Source organism: Dreissena polymorpha, chromosome 4, assembly GCF_020536995.1.
Source record: "Dreissena polymorpha isolate Duluth1 chromosome 4, UMN_Dpol_1.0, whole genome shotgun sequence".
Taxonomy (NCBI): Eukaryota; Metazoa; Mollusca; class Bivalvia; order Myida; family Dreissenidae; genus Dreissena; species Dreissena polymorpha.
The window spans coordinates 87,472,868-87,488,833 of NC_068358.1; the positions used below are offsets into that span (position 1 = coordinate 87,472,868).

General features: G+C 32.7%; 1 protein-coding gene across 1 annotated transcript in view; it reads left to right on the top strand.

Annotated features, from left to right (window-relative positions):
- LOC127877400 (potassium/sodium hyperpolarization-activated cyclic nucleotide-gated channel 3-like) overlaps positions 1-15,966 on the top strand; it is a 73,085-nt gene that overhangs the window by 16,117 nt on the left and 41,002 nt on the right. The window lies entirely within an intron of this gene.

Sequence of the window (15,966 nt, forward strand, 5' to 3'; positions counted from 1 at the left end):
TATATTTAAACTTTATTTTTTTGCGTAAAGCTGTTGTGAGGAGTATGTATCTTTAACTTCTCTTGCAAATGAAATAAGCTTTCAAAGAGTAAACGTCACTATCTTATCGGTTATTATTTCTTAATATCATTGAATATAACAAATAAATAACCAAACCATATTCTTGTGATTGCAAATTTATTCGCAAACATAACAAATAGCCTAAGAATACCTAATTTATAATACCATACATTACTACATAGTGTATAATTTAAAAATGAAGAAAATGCAATTTATAATACTTAAATGTATGCAAAGGGCTCAGTCGGTAAGATATTAAAGCAAAGCAAACATGAATCGATGTTTATCATTAACATGTTGATAACTAGATATATTTTTATTTGTTGAGATTTACATTTCTGTTGGATACAATATAGGGGTCATTTATCTTTTGCAAATATATAATACAAGTGCAATTTACAAGGTACAGCATGCCATAGCATAACATTAAAAGTATTCGTTAAACCATGTTTATTTATAAAACAAGATAAAAAGAACAACCGGATCAATGCTGGAAAGTTTTTTCAAGGACTCAATAATCGTTTTATAAGCTTTAAACAAGTGTGTCTTCAATAAAGCGATAGAACGACTAACTTTACCGAGCTTGCTCCTTTGTTTGTTTTTCGGGGAGGGGGCAGTTGATTGGCGAGGGTATTGCAGGTTGAGTGGTGTGGAGGGAGTTGGTAGGCGGTAGGCGCGGGTTTATAGGTTGAGTTTTCAGTGTTTGCTACATTGGATCATGTCCGCGAAGCTAACTTTTACATAGCAAATGATTTATTTTTGGAAATATATTTTGAAGGAGTTCTGTAATTTAAAATCATTTTTAAGTGGGAAATGACGTTTTACCAAATTTATTGAAAACAAACAACTTTCTAACAACTTTGTTCAAATATTTGTTTGCTCAATTGTATTATATAAAATTAATTTTAAATATTCATTTATGTTTGTTTCGTCTGAGGCCAAAACAGATGTGTATGACTCTGTATTCTACTCCTATCTGTTTTTGCGGTATGATTGTTTATCTTTGTTCCTCAAATCCCGATCAATCCGATCGTAATATTTCTATTCTGATCAGAGGATAGTTTAAATATAGTATAAATACTTAGAGATCTACCTTTCTTATCAGTGCAATGTTTACATTGCCTACATTTTGTAGATGATGGGCGTATGTGTGAATGAAAATTAGCAGAGATCATGTTTATATTAGCCAGATAATATATTTCGTTCTATATCCATTGTTTTCAAATACACTTTTCGCAATCAGATAGTTCCCAGTGGTTCCATAAAAAAGAAACATTAAACATCGCATACACCATGCTTTTACTGCTTCTGGAGCAAACCGGGCTGAGAAAAGTTGAGAAGAGCAAATTGTATATCATAAGAAGGGTAGCTTGTTAACTTCTATTGATTCGGACTGTAGCATCTACCAATTTGTGACTTATTGAAGAAGAGCGTTTGATTGAACTGTAAGTAGACAGGTGCCAAAACTAAACGAAGTTTCAGACTCAAGGGTGTACATTTATACGATTCATGTTAAGACGTTGTTTGTGAATTCCAGAACATCGTTTAGTCGTTAAAAGCTTCAGTCATTAGGTCGAATTTCGATTTAATCTGCTCAGTTTTACCTCATTATTGCGATAATGAAAGCACACCTCGTATAAATAAACTTTCTAGAACACTACCAATTGGTATTTAAAGACCCAGTTTGCGGAATAGATCGTTGTTTTGCATATAAATCGTATAGCGAGAAATAAAATTTACATAAATTCATTTATAAAGATAAAATATATATCGAGGTTGACATAAAAAACCTGGTCAAAATCGGTTTTGAATCGAAAAAAAAAATATATATAAATTATTTTAAAAAAACATGCAATAGGCAAAAATCATTGCAGCGTCGCGAGTTATGCAAATAATAATGCCATTTTTAGTATTATAAGCATATGGAAGATAAACACATAGATTGAGCAAAAACGTGGCGTTTCAACTCAGTGTCCGTCTGTTACAGATGTATTTTCATTTGTTCTTACCTTCTCTCCGCTAAGTTCGCCCGTATCGGATATTTTGTTTGTTTAGGTTTGAAGTAAATTGTCGAATCATGAATATAAACTAGGTCGTTTTTGTACTTATCTGTACTCGACCCTTAAATAAAAATCGCTTTATTGTTTGTTTTCAAGCGATTTCAACCGGATTTTCAGGGATATCCTCAATAAAAACACGTTTTCTTAAGATTCTGCCCATATATATATAGCTATGACCGGGGACTTGAAACACTTTGTGTTAAAGTTGGTTGTACCGACTAATTAATGTATTCTTCTATAATTTGTTTTTCAAAGGTGAAACCTCTTTCTATCCAAAAGTCTCCCAATTGAGTAATGAAACCAACGTAGAATTTCATTTTCTTGGATATGTATTTCCGCGCAAATTCAATAGTAGTGTGTGTTTGTCTTAACATTATGACTATCCATAAGTGTTTGGTGTGTGCTTATAAGTAATTTCTCAACAACAAAAAAGCTCTAAATGTTTACAGTGCACTAAAAGTGCTTCGATTTAAAGAGAGATAAAGAAGGAGTCATTACGCTGAATGAATATTGCCTGCTATTCTATCTTCTTTCGACAACAATGCTTTTGTCCGCACTACGATTATCAGCGGTAGTTCGTGCAAAGTCCTTGAAAGAAGAGGGAAATTAAATTTTTCTGAAAGACGCTGCTTCTGTTTATGTCTGAAACTTTTTCGTGTTCATTTTTGCAGTGTGAAAGGGAAATGGATTTGAATCAAATGTGAGTTAGTTGAAAATCTTGATTAATTGATAAGTGTTTCTTGCATCAAAAGTATCAGTTTTGGAAATTCACTTCAAAAAGGAAAGCATGTATACTATACAATTGCGTAAATTATGTCATATGTTTATTTTTCTTTACCATCATTTTAAAATGGTTCACAATATTTTATATTTATAAAACACTGTAGGATCATACTTTTGAATCTGAATCTGCATACATATCATAATTGGTTATTGAATATTAAATTTCTAAAAAAGGTAATGCATATCTTGATTGAGTTTACACTCTTAATATAAAAATTAGTATACTGCTTTTTTATGTTTAATATAAAATTGTTATGTTTACTAAAGAAAAATCACTGTGCATAATGTGTGCCACTGTACGTTAAATTTATCTATTGGTGGTTATATACCTAATTACTAACAATAAGTTCAATACAACCCACTAAATAACCAAATAATTGGTGTCTGTACCTCAGAACTGAATAGCGAGTGAAAAGCAAAAAAGCACAGCATTTAATGAGTTGAGAAAGAACACACGCATGAAACAAATCACAGTTCACGTCTATTTCGATTGAATAAATCTATGTTGAATTAATGTGATGCGCTTTCTATACCTAATCTGCACTCGGAAAAAGTTTTCATTAACGTTAAGAAAAACTAGGGTACAAGATTAAATCTAAGACACACTTATTTACAACTGTATAAGCTACATGCATGACTCTGTGTTGATCTGCTTTCGTTTCTTGATAATTTCTAGGCAAAATTTGAATCTTGGTCAGTAGCGAGCGTCTAGAAACTAGATCGCAAGGTCAAATCTTTTTAAAGCTTACCAATCTAGGGGAGCATTAATGACAAAACCTTTGTAAAACTTAGTCAGAATGTTTATCATGACAATATCTAGGCCAAGTTCGGGTCTGAGTCATGTGCGTCCAAAACACGAGGATCATAAGGATAATTTTTGCAAAATTACGACCTTCAAGCATATGACGAACCGTTTGTCAGCTATGTTGTAAACTATCTCTATATATTCGACAAAGTATTGACTGACGTTAGCAAAATGTAAATGTCGTTATCGGCGCTCTAGTGATATATTCTTTTGACAACCAAAGACCACATTTTGACCGTAACAACACCGTTATAGCGACCTTAAACATGCATTTTATGTAATATTTGATTGACTGAGGAAATGATAAAGAATGTCGATAATCAAATAATCTTTTGGGAAATCAGGTAGAAAGTATATAGGCAATACTATGTACGATTTCTCTTCTAACTAAATATTATATTAATTTTGCATGTAAAGCTTAGTGTTCAAATATACATATATTCCCCACCGACACAATCTGACAAACATTATACATATATTGCTCATTACATGGGCTTGTCACTATAATGTTCAAATCGTGGATACGTCAAAGCTAACGCAAGCATTATCTAATTAAAAAAAAATAAAAAAATAATAATTTAAAAGGCTTGTTTTATCACCAGAAAATTCTGTAAACATTGATCGATTGCCAGTTACCTGTAAACATTATGTATGATCAAATTATCAGCTATTTTTGAATGCTTTACTTTTTTAATAATTATGTTTCACGGTAAGATTATCTTACCCATGTTTTGAACTTGATTAGCCTTTTACTATTTAAAACAACATTTAAATACAATCAATTAAGCTTAATTAACATAAACCTGCTCGATGGTCGGATTCGAACAAGCGCAATATTATTGCGAATTTCTTAAGCACGATGAAAAGTAAAAATAACAAGAAACAAAATAAACTTCGTTTTATTTAAACTTTAAAGACGTGGCACCATGGTTAAATATTCATATTGCCATTATCTTTCTGAAATTAGCCCCAGTGTTGATTGTAAGAAAGCCAGAGGCATTTTTGCATATATCAGTAAATTTATATATCTTCCATTAATCTTCTTTATTTTATAAGTTATAATTCAATTAACAAAACTTCAGAAATACTCAGGCGAAATTTGCAGAAGCAAATTCGCCAGATCATATTCTTGCTATTCTGTGGCAATTTCATAGTTTAATATTGATAATATAATAACGTGCAACTATTAAACTGTTTATTTTTTTATTCGCAATTGATACAAGTTGTGGGAAATGAAAGTATTTTAGCCTATGAGGAGTATTCATGGCGTAAAATATCAATGTCTGCGCCACACTGTAACAATTGAACCTTATAATAGAATTACAACATTAGCTTACTGTTGTGATTAAGTCAACAAATCGGAATAGTGAATAATATGCAATATTTATGATTATGGCTGGATTCAACACACTGTACTGGAATTATGATTATTTCATTCACGAGGGAGAAGCTTACAGAACCCAAATTATTCCAGCTTACATGACCCAAAGCATTTCAGATTATTTTCATGATTAGATCGGATCTCAGCTTACATGACCGAATGCATTTTAAATCATATTTAAGGTGAGAGTATTTTAGCTTGGATTAGACAATGCATTTCGTATAATGTTGAGGATAAAAATAAGTTCTAGCAACCCCAATAATTGAATTTGATTATGCAAATCAAGCTATAAAACGTATTGAAACGGTACCAAAACAAATCCTAAAATATGATCCTAATAGTCTTGCACACAGCCTCGCTAAGTACCTTTCTCGATATATTATGATACAGTTTTGTTTTATCTGTAAGTGGGGATATCGTTTACATTGATGCAAACGCCAATGGTTTCATATTAGCTATATGATTGATGGGACCTTAAATACGGTTTTCTGTATTTTAGCCACTAACGAAACATTTGCCTGCATTTTCGACAAGCACTTTAGTTCATTTGAGCTATATTATATGTAAGCAAGTATGTTATTTTTCTATTGCTTTCAGAAGCTTAGTATGTTTTAAATCATTTAAAAAACATTACACGCAGCCCATGGTCTGTTAGGTACTCCATAGTAATCGAAATGATACTCAGTATACCTGTTTCTAATATTTGTATCAAAATAAAATGTATCATGAAATGTTTAGTGATTAATGTAGTTCTTATATACAGGAGATCACATCTATAATAAAGGTTACTTATTTTTTCAACTTTTGTGTCTTTGTTCACATTTTTCACATTTACAGTTAGCATAATGTAATAGATGAATGAATTATGAATCGTGTAATTAATGAATGAACAGTCAAATTAATTCTTCTAATAATTGTTGTTTTATGGTTTGTTTACAAAGCATTTTAACTAATAAGAAAATCATACGTCAAACTATTGGTCAACAGCCGATCTGTGGAAACAACTCTAATTCCCCACATGTAACTACCAAAATTGCATTAACGGAAACATATCAAAATGTCTTTTGCGTTACTCCGATGCATGCGCACAATTGTGCAAGTTTTCCAAACTCTTTCATTTTATCCATTTATTTTTCTGGAGTTTTATTATCAAGACATGTTCATCGTGTAGTTGCATCCATTAGTGGTATTAAACAATCCCTTCGTACACTGGAACGATAATGCATTCAAGGCAAATAAAAGCATGTTGTCAAAACAAGAATGTATTAATAGGATTTAACAATGTTCTTCGGTATTCGATCATCGACAGGAATCTCTTAGTATTTAATATATACAAATTATACATTAAAGTTTCATATGGTAACGCTTTTATGCTCTACAAATTACAGTGTTTGTGTAAATTGGATTATTATGCCTGCAAAATGTTGTTCGTCTACAACAGTATTGTTTAAAACATTGTAACAGTAACTTACTTCTACGATATTGCAAATACTGGTCATTCTGTAACAATTGAAAGTTTGAATGTATGACGATTATAAAGTTAAATACATTGCCCTCAATTTGAACGTGTAACATAATGTAACAATTGTGTTCAATCCATATGTACGTTACGTTGCTATGATGAATGGTTGTCTTAACATACATATATTTGTATAATGGTGTCGAATATGACTTAACCAAGAAATGGCACGCTTAACAAACAAAACTTTACTAAATTATATAAAATAAACTTTTCCAAATCTTTTTATGATCCAAAGTGACCAATGGGTACATTATACGTACACATATATTTCTAGGCCACACGCCAATTGCTTGTACAAAACGTGTTCTTTAATATCAGTAAATTATAATTATCTAAGCATGACATGTGTCTTATTTTGGAAGTTTCTATCCATCTTGGTATAACTGTTGTTTCATGATATTCATATATATGATGCGGTATATATATAAAACGAAATGTTGTTTCAATATCTGTATCACGTGCGTTCACTTTAACTTAATAATGATGTTAAATGATAATACAGGTTTTGCATCGCTATTAACAACCAGCATTTTTTAGTATTGTGTTTTCTTAACCTTCATGTTTGTCGGAAGCTTCAATCCGTGAATAACATCCAAAGGTTTCTTAATTAATTCGATGTCATAAGCTATTTATGCGACCTTTGAGTTTTTAGCCATTGCACAAGTTCTGCAATAAGTTTTATGATCACGTGAATATAATCTAGTGTTTCGATACTTCTGGTAATAGATTTGATGACATTAAGTTGCTTCAAATGTTGGCCAGTATATATTTTATGGCGGATTATATGTATATTTAATAAACACATCAGGATAAAATAATTATACACATGATGATAAATTCATATCAACATTTTTCATATTAGAGATATTTTAGTTTAAACATATTTATTTCAAACAATACACATTGTTTTACACAGAATTACATACAACATTTATACAGTTAACATGTTTGAATAGGATTGGAACGAAAGACATTGTCTTATAAAGTTCTTCTACCTATACAAATACAATTACATGTTGTCAGACGAACATAGTTGGGTTTTTTATTACACAATATTAAAATATCGGAAATAAATAGAATAATAAGAGAAACTCCGATTATGGTGTTTCATTTGTGAATAGCAGGTTATAGGTTGACATTTGAAAAGAGAAAAAGACGAGAGACTGGCAGAGTTCTATAAAGAAAACAAGAGAAGTTGTGAAAGACTTGATAAGGGAAACAAGAAGAAAAAAGATTGAGGGTTGTTCTGTAGCATATTACGAATCAAATCGCTTACTTTTAATAATGAATTTGTGAACTGCATCAGCTATTTTAGTATTTGTTAAGTAGTCGCGAGTGTTGTCTCCATATAGAATCGTTTCAATGCAAGGGACGGAATATACGGATATTGAATTAAAAAGTTCGCCGCGAATATGTACATAGCGCGTACATTCGAGAAAGTAATGTGACGTCGTTTCATGACGTCCGCATAGACATAGCGGGGATGTAATAATATTACGTCTGAAAAGATGTTCGTTTAAGGCACTACAATTTGTTCTTAGGCGCGTGTGTAACAATTGAGATCGTCTTTCACCGTATGAAAATAGAATATTAGGAATCGGTCGATATGTGTTAATGAGCCTTTTAAAGGAAATGATTGATTCAGCGTTTTTGACGTTATCGGGAAGATTATTCCATTCAGAAACAGTGGACGGAAGAAATGAATTTGAATAAAGTGTTGTTCGCGCTTGAATTGTTTGGAGATGTGATGAATTTCGTAATGAGTAATTATTACTCGACCCAACTGTTGCGGGCAAAAGGGACTGTAAGTAGTTTGGGACATTGTTCGTGTTCATTTTATACATTAATATTAATTTATGTTTTCGTCTTCGTTGACTGATAGTTTCCCATCCCAGCTCATTATAAAGATCTTCTAATGAGACTAGACGTGTACATCCGGATGTTATTCGCGCGGCTTCGTTTTGGATTTTTTCTAGTTCATCTTTTTCACATTGCGTACAATTATCAAAAACAGCGTCCGAGTACTCAATGAGTGGTCTTATAAACGAAAAATATATTTTCTCGAGAGTGTTTCTATCAAGCATTAGTTTTAATCGACGCATTATATGAACCCGTGCCCATGCCTTTTCCTTTATGAAAGATATATGTACATGCCATGTACAATCATTGGACATAAAAACGCCTTAATGTTTATGGACATCAACAATAGGAATATAACGTTTTGCATATTCAATGGTGAATGACTTGGTTTGTTTATTTTGCGAGAAATAAGCATTGATTCTGATTTTAAGGGATAAAAGCAAACCAACCATTTGTCAGCCAAGCTAAAAGTTTTGTCAATGTCTGATTGCAATACGGTTGCAGTAGCGTTAGGTGAATTTACGACCATGAACAGACTGGTATCATCGGCGAACAAATGTATGTGTGCATTTATGTCAGCAATAATGTCATTTATATACACTAGAAACATGAGTGGTCCTAAAATAGAGCCTTGGGGGACTCCGGCGAGAATTTCAATAGGGGATGAATGTGATCCCGGTAATATTACTAACTGTTTGCGATCAGCAATATAATTAGACAAAAACGATAAAAGATTTCCTCGAATGCCTGCTTGTTGTAATTTACATAATACACCTTTGTGCCATACTTTATCAAAGGCTTTACTAATATCGAAAAATACAACTCTGACCTCAAGGCCATTGTCTAAGGCTTTACAAAATGTATTATACATATATGTGAGCTGATTGACGGTAGAGTCACCAGGCAAGAAACCAGATTGAGTGGGTGCAAAGAATGAATTTGCACGAAGAAAGTTAAAAATGTGTTTGTATAATATCCTCTCAAAGACCTTCTCGATAGTATTTAACAGTGATATAGGTCGATAATTAGATGCTAGGGATGGATCACCTTTTTTAAAAATTGGGCAAACATTTGCAATTTTCCAACAAGAAGGCATTTTAGAAGTATTTAGACAAGAGTTAAACAAATCACAAAAAGGGTAGCTTAATTGATACATTGTCTCTTTGAGGATACGATTGTCTATTCCGTCAGGACCGGAAGCTTTTCCTATCTTCAGGCATTTAATCGAGTCAATTACCTCCTCATGTGTTATATGTATAGACTGAAGAGTGTTAGCATTTGCATGGTGCATAGATGGAAGAGCATGGTTGTTTTCATCAAGTGAACACTGGCTTCAAAGTACTTGTTGAGCATGTCAGCTTTACCTGTGTCATCAACTACAAAAATATTGTTTTGTTCGTCGTAAAGAGGTGGAATTGTGTTAGTTGTGTTAGTAGGAATAAATGTTCGAAGTGTTTTCCACCAGTCTTTAGCGCAAAGGTCTGATGACTTTAGTTTTTGTGCAATATTATTGAAATATTCAATTTTAGAATTACGTAAAAGTAATACAACTTCATTTCTGACATGACGGAAATTTGACCAGTGCAAATCACTATTGATTCGTTTTGCTTTTCGGTAAAGGCGTTTTCGTTGTCGAATCTTTTTCTTAATGTTATTGTTCATCCACGGGAGATCACGCGAGCGGATACAAATAGTTTTGTTTGGTATACATAAACTTGCAAGTTTTATAATTGTTTTTGAGATATTTTGCAGTACTGGCAGAAACATAGTGCATTCGTTTTTTGTGCATATACGCTGATGAACGTTACATTATGGTAACAAATTGTATGTACCTGGTATAGACATCACCGACAATGTTTAATGTATTCATTAAATGTGAATGACACTAATTACTTATATCATAAATAAAATCCCTTAATAACTAATAACGAGTATAATTTTAAAAAAAAATGCAGAACATAAAAGAAGTGGCGCTAGATTACCAGAATCCAACACACAATTTTGTTTATGTCCACGTTCATTAATTTCTAGACAGCTCTTTATATTTGAGTGTAAAAGTATGTAGCTACCAATTGAGTTAATATAACACACTTATAAAAGCGGATTTTAATGTTTTCTCTTAATATCCGCTGTCAGTTTGCCAATTAATGGTTAGTTACAACATTCCACAGCCGCATTACGCTGTCATTTGCAAATGACAATTAATCCAATATTTAAAGCTTAAAAAGACGATGCATTCCTGGAAAATTCTTAATGAACGGCATATATGCCATGTTGTCGTCCCGTAGAATAATGTACTTAAATTGAGGATATTATATAAAACTTCTGCTTATATAATTGGCGTAGGTTCAACAGTCACGATTAGGATGACTGACGGAGTCTATCCCAAAGGTTACAAGTGAATACCATCAATGAAAAGGCAAAATCATCCATGTAGTAATTTATCAAATGAGTTCATCCAAATAACCATATTAATCATAACAGTTATGCCGAAGCACTTCAAGAGCTCAATCAAGTGTTTTAGTATTTTTGCAATTAAAACATCATTCAATTTGTATAAGATAACTGCAAGCTTTTAACCCATTTGCATGTTTATAACTTAATTACCTTTTTCCAAGCGCTTATCAAATATTGGAGAAATTCCCCGTCGGAATGAATCACTTGAAAACATTTAACATGAAATTCGTTAAAATGAAGAGAACAGAAAACTTAAGAAATATTTTAAATATTAATTATCATTTAAATGAAATGGCTCAAGCGTTCTAGAACAGAATATGTCTGCATTGGTCGAAACGCCTTTTGGTTTATTGATAACCTTTTCTATTGAATTACACTCCCTGGGGACATTAGCGCACACATATTATCCGAGAATTGCTTAACAGAAATCGTTGGATTTGGTTTGAAATCAAATTTAGTATTCTTATTGAAAAGCAGCTATGTACTTTATGATGATTTCAGACAAAAAGTTTGATTTATTTATTTTCTTATAAGTGATGTGTCCATAACAATGTAATAAATAAAAGACAATAATATCCCAGGACGCAAATTCATTTTTATTAAGTTGCAGTTTAACTTACAACAATTTTTAAGCACTCATAATGGTCATCGATACATTGAAAAGTTTGCAGATGTCTTAATGAATATATAAACTTTGTTTCCGTACATATTTATAAGTATTTATTCGGTCAAATTGGTATTGAATTTCATAGAACTTTGTTCAGGATTATGAATATATTGTATACCATGGCTTTATTATTTCAACAAAGAAGAAACATTATCATCATAAAGCAGCTGAACAATACAAGTACTCATTCTTCAATAAATTTCGTCAAATACAAATGTAGTAAGAATTACTTTGGTGCATATAAATAGAGTTAATAGAAGAATGTATGTAATTTAAGACTGTGTGTGTCATTAAAAGAGTTATTTAGAAGCTTTTAGTAACTACATTATCAGTTTACACCGTGCATTGATACATTGTTTAGGAATTAGAATGTCATGGCATTATAGTTGAGCTTTATATGTCAAGAATTGAATAAAAATGCACTGTTTACACATTCTGCACGTGTTAAAGCTTGATGTTTGACCATAATACTTTAACATTTGTAACACATTTACTTACACAAAAATTTCGTTGTGAAAGGATAATCTTAACAACTAAGCTTAAGCTTTGTAGGAAGACTACAATTTACAATATCTATACTTGTTCTAAAATTTAGTAAAACACATATTAAAAATAAAAAACCAATTAGTATTGTATAAGATTTAAAACATCGTATACCATACCCTCTATTGCCTTAAAAATAGTACGTTCGAATGACCGAACGTATACATTGTATTTAGTTGTAATTAATTTTCACAGCAAATAAGCATAAATATGTGATAGCTATACACATGTTTTATTGTATTATTTTGAACTTAGTACCATCTGCGTTACTGATTAAAAATATCTTAAACAAATTATTGACATCAAAATTATTGATTTTTGATGATTTTTAGCTATGTAATTCGACGGCATGCACTATTACAATGCTTTGTTTTCTACTTGTCTAACTTCCCAAAACAACTCAGGCGATAACTATCTTTCGACGATTTCACAATTGCTGGATGTTTAAGATTCTCTAAGAGCATTATATATAATTTATTAGAGCTTTGTGGGTTGCCCTATTGATTCAATTTATTTTCCAAAGTACTGCCAGACGATTTGTGACGATCAAGCTATTAGCAGCAAATGTTTTCAACACGTCAGGAAAAAAAGATTCGATGATTTATTTTGATAATCAATGCATGATGGGTATATGCATATATATTCGTGCGTTCACGTTTTAAAGAAAAATGTATTATTTTTTTCGTACACTTCTAATAGAACTGCTAAAAAAACATAACGTTTTTACGTTATCGCTGTATTACACATTTAACGTCTGTGTTACGGATTGCTGGTTAGATAAATGATAGCATTATTTCCATTGATACCCGATTGTTCTATTGTGTTTAATCAGTATTGCATGTATGTACAAGACAATTTTATGAAATTTTGGGATGAAAAAAACACACTAAATTTGCAACTCAAACAGTCTTATATCATACCGATAGTTTATTTAATCTTTTAGATAACTGAAGGAAGTAATGTGTCGTACATGCGCACCTACTTAATGTATTCAGTTTAACTACATATACAGATGTATCTATAGCAGAACTACTTTGTATTCATGTAAATTGGTTTAACTAGATTTTACTAAATTAAACATGCCCAAATTGAATTCATAGTTTGTGCGTGAATGTGAGTGTATTAAAAGACCAAGCTACCGCATTACTTATATGTAAATCTATCATTTAAAACTTACAGTAAATATAATTAATGAATTACTAAAAGCTGGGTCAAAACGACACTTTATTTCTTTATTTTCGAACACAAAATTAACAGGGAATAACGTGAGTTGGCGATCCTTTCCGGATAGTGCGGAAGTGTTCTATGATATTGTATTACCAAATGCAACATTCGTGCGTGGGATGTTGGATGGAGTGTCTCCCGAAGGTGTCATGAGTATGCAATCGATTTCAGTGCGAAATATCTGTTCCACTTGTTAACTCCAAACATAAGCATAAAAACTTCCCATTAAATTAGTTTGTGTGTGTGACTGTAATCTGAAAACAACTTTAAAATGTGACGTGTTAAATTGTCTCTATAGTCTCAAATTAAGTCAAACTTTGAGGTCAATGGTCAAATTTGGCCATACATCAGCTTGTTATATTGTAGATATTAAAAGAACTAACTATAAATGAACACCATGAGGAGACGGTGTGTCGCGAGTATCTAAATCTTCATACCTCAAAGGTCAAGGTCATCTAAAAGTTAATTTTTAGAAAAGCCATACCGCGTTTTGACTGTAATTTTATCATTAATTATTCAGTTATAAATGCCTTAACAAAAATGACCATTATCACGAGTCGGTCTGTGGCGTTATACATCTGTCAGCGTATCTCAAAGTTTTTTTTGTAAAGTTAATTGATTTGTGCTCGTTGTGTCTGTCTGTTTAAGAGGAATATATTATCTGCGTATCGAAATGAAATATCATTTTCTATTAACTAATATTTATTTATTTATAACATTATATAAATCAGTTGGTAACAAAATACAACAGAAATGTTCTAAGAATGGAAACTAAATTTAAATAGTTTTGTAAATTTAAAACGATCATTGAAACGCAACTCAGTGAAGTGTGCGTTTTGAAATGGCAAGAAAGTGTATTATTCCGATTTGAAACGCTTTCATTAATAATGAAATAATATTAATGGATGAAGCGGAAACAAAACGACCCATCCCTCGTAATTACACATTTAACTACTCAACATGAGTTGACAACGTTTCATCTAGTCGTACTGCATAATGATATTGCTTGGTTCTCATGAATTTAATGTCGTATCATATTAATATGCATATGTGGAATGATGAATGGAATCTGTCCCAAAAGGGTAAATGTCAATGATATCATGGTCAGCGCAAAACTGTTGAAAAACACTCACTTCGGAATATCGCGGGACTATCCACGTGAGATAAGCGAAGCACGCAAGGAGCTGTGGCCTGAATTCAAGGCGGCTCGTGAAAAATACGGCAGCAAGAGCGTGAAAATGCTATTCCCGGCGGCACTATCTGTTCACGGCGAGGTTATCAGGAACCTGTTTCCTGATTGGCATAGTATATTGCGCGGTTCCAGAAACTCCGACGTTGCCTCACGCGTTGATCAACGCTTCCAGAAAATCACCGCAGATTATGCCGTCAGTGCTCAACCACCGAAATTAAGCACGGAGCCCCCAAAGGAACCCATATTTGTTCGTGAGGTACAATCAGCCTCAGAAGATGAATCGGACGCAGCTGTCGATGAACCTGAGCTCCTAACCGAAACGCCACGTCGTTCCAAAGGAAAGGCTCCAGCGGCGCCCAAACAGCGCAGCAGGAAACCGTCACTCTCACCCACCAAATTGTCCTCGAGACAGCCCGGATACCTGATGGAGGTCCACCCAGTTATGTCACAAGCGACCCCGATAACATCTCCAAGACCAGCGGCCGGAAATACGGTGATCGATAACCCCACTGCGACTGTTGTCTAGGGTCACACCGGGAACGTGGCATTTTGTGTCAATTGTGTATTTTTGCCCTGCTCCTCGTCTAAAACCCGTTGTGAACATGTTCATCAAACACTTCCGCTTTCTTCATACAGCGACACGGACTCTGCTGAAAACGCGCCACCTTGTGTACCTACAAAAACAAATTTGAATGTGAATGTGTGTTCTCATACGCCTGACAATCATGTTAATCTTTCGATAGGATCATTAAATGTATGTGGTCTGAAAACAAAATCCAATTATCCAGAATTCCAAGAATTAATTTCAAATTATGATATTTTATGCACCCAAGAAACAAAACTTGATAAATTTGACAAAATTGACATTCCTAATTATACATTTTTATCTAAGCCACGGCTTGAAAATTATAAGCGAAAATCAGGCGGCTTGGGATATTTTATAAAAAATGAAATTATGAATAAACTTTCGGTAACAACACCAGAATCTAAATGCGAGTACATTTTTTGGCTAAAAATAAGTAATGGTCAAGAAAATGTCACTATCGGTAATGTGTATATACCCCCAGAACAATCAAGATTTCACAATGATGATGAACTCTTTCTACTAGAAAATGAAATCGCTAATACGTGCACTCAATTCGATAATATTCTTTTAACGGGCAACTTTAATGGCTACACATCAAATTTACCAGACTACACCGACCTCGATAACTTCTTATCTCAACACTTTCAAATTGATGGAGGTACGATGAACGCGTGTTACCCATCACAAATATTGACCCAACTAGGAATCCCACTCCAACGTAATTCACAATGTAATAAAACAAATAAAACGGGACATAAACTACTAGAAATATGCAAGTTTAATAACTTAATTATTACGAATGGTCGCTTTGGTAAGGATTCAAATA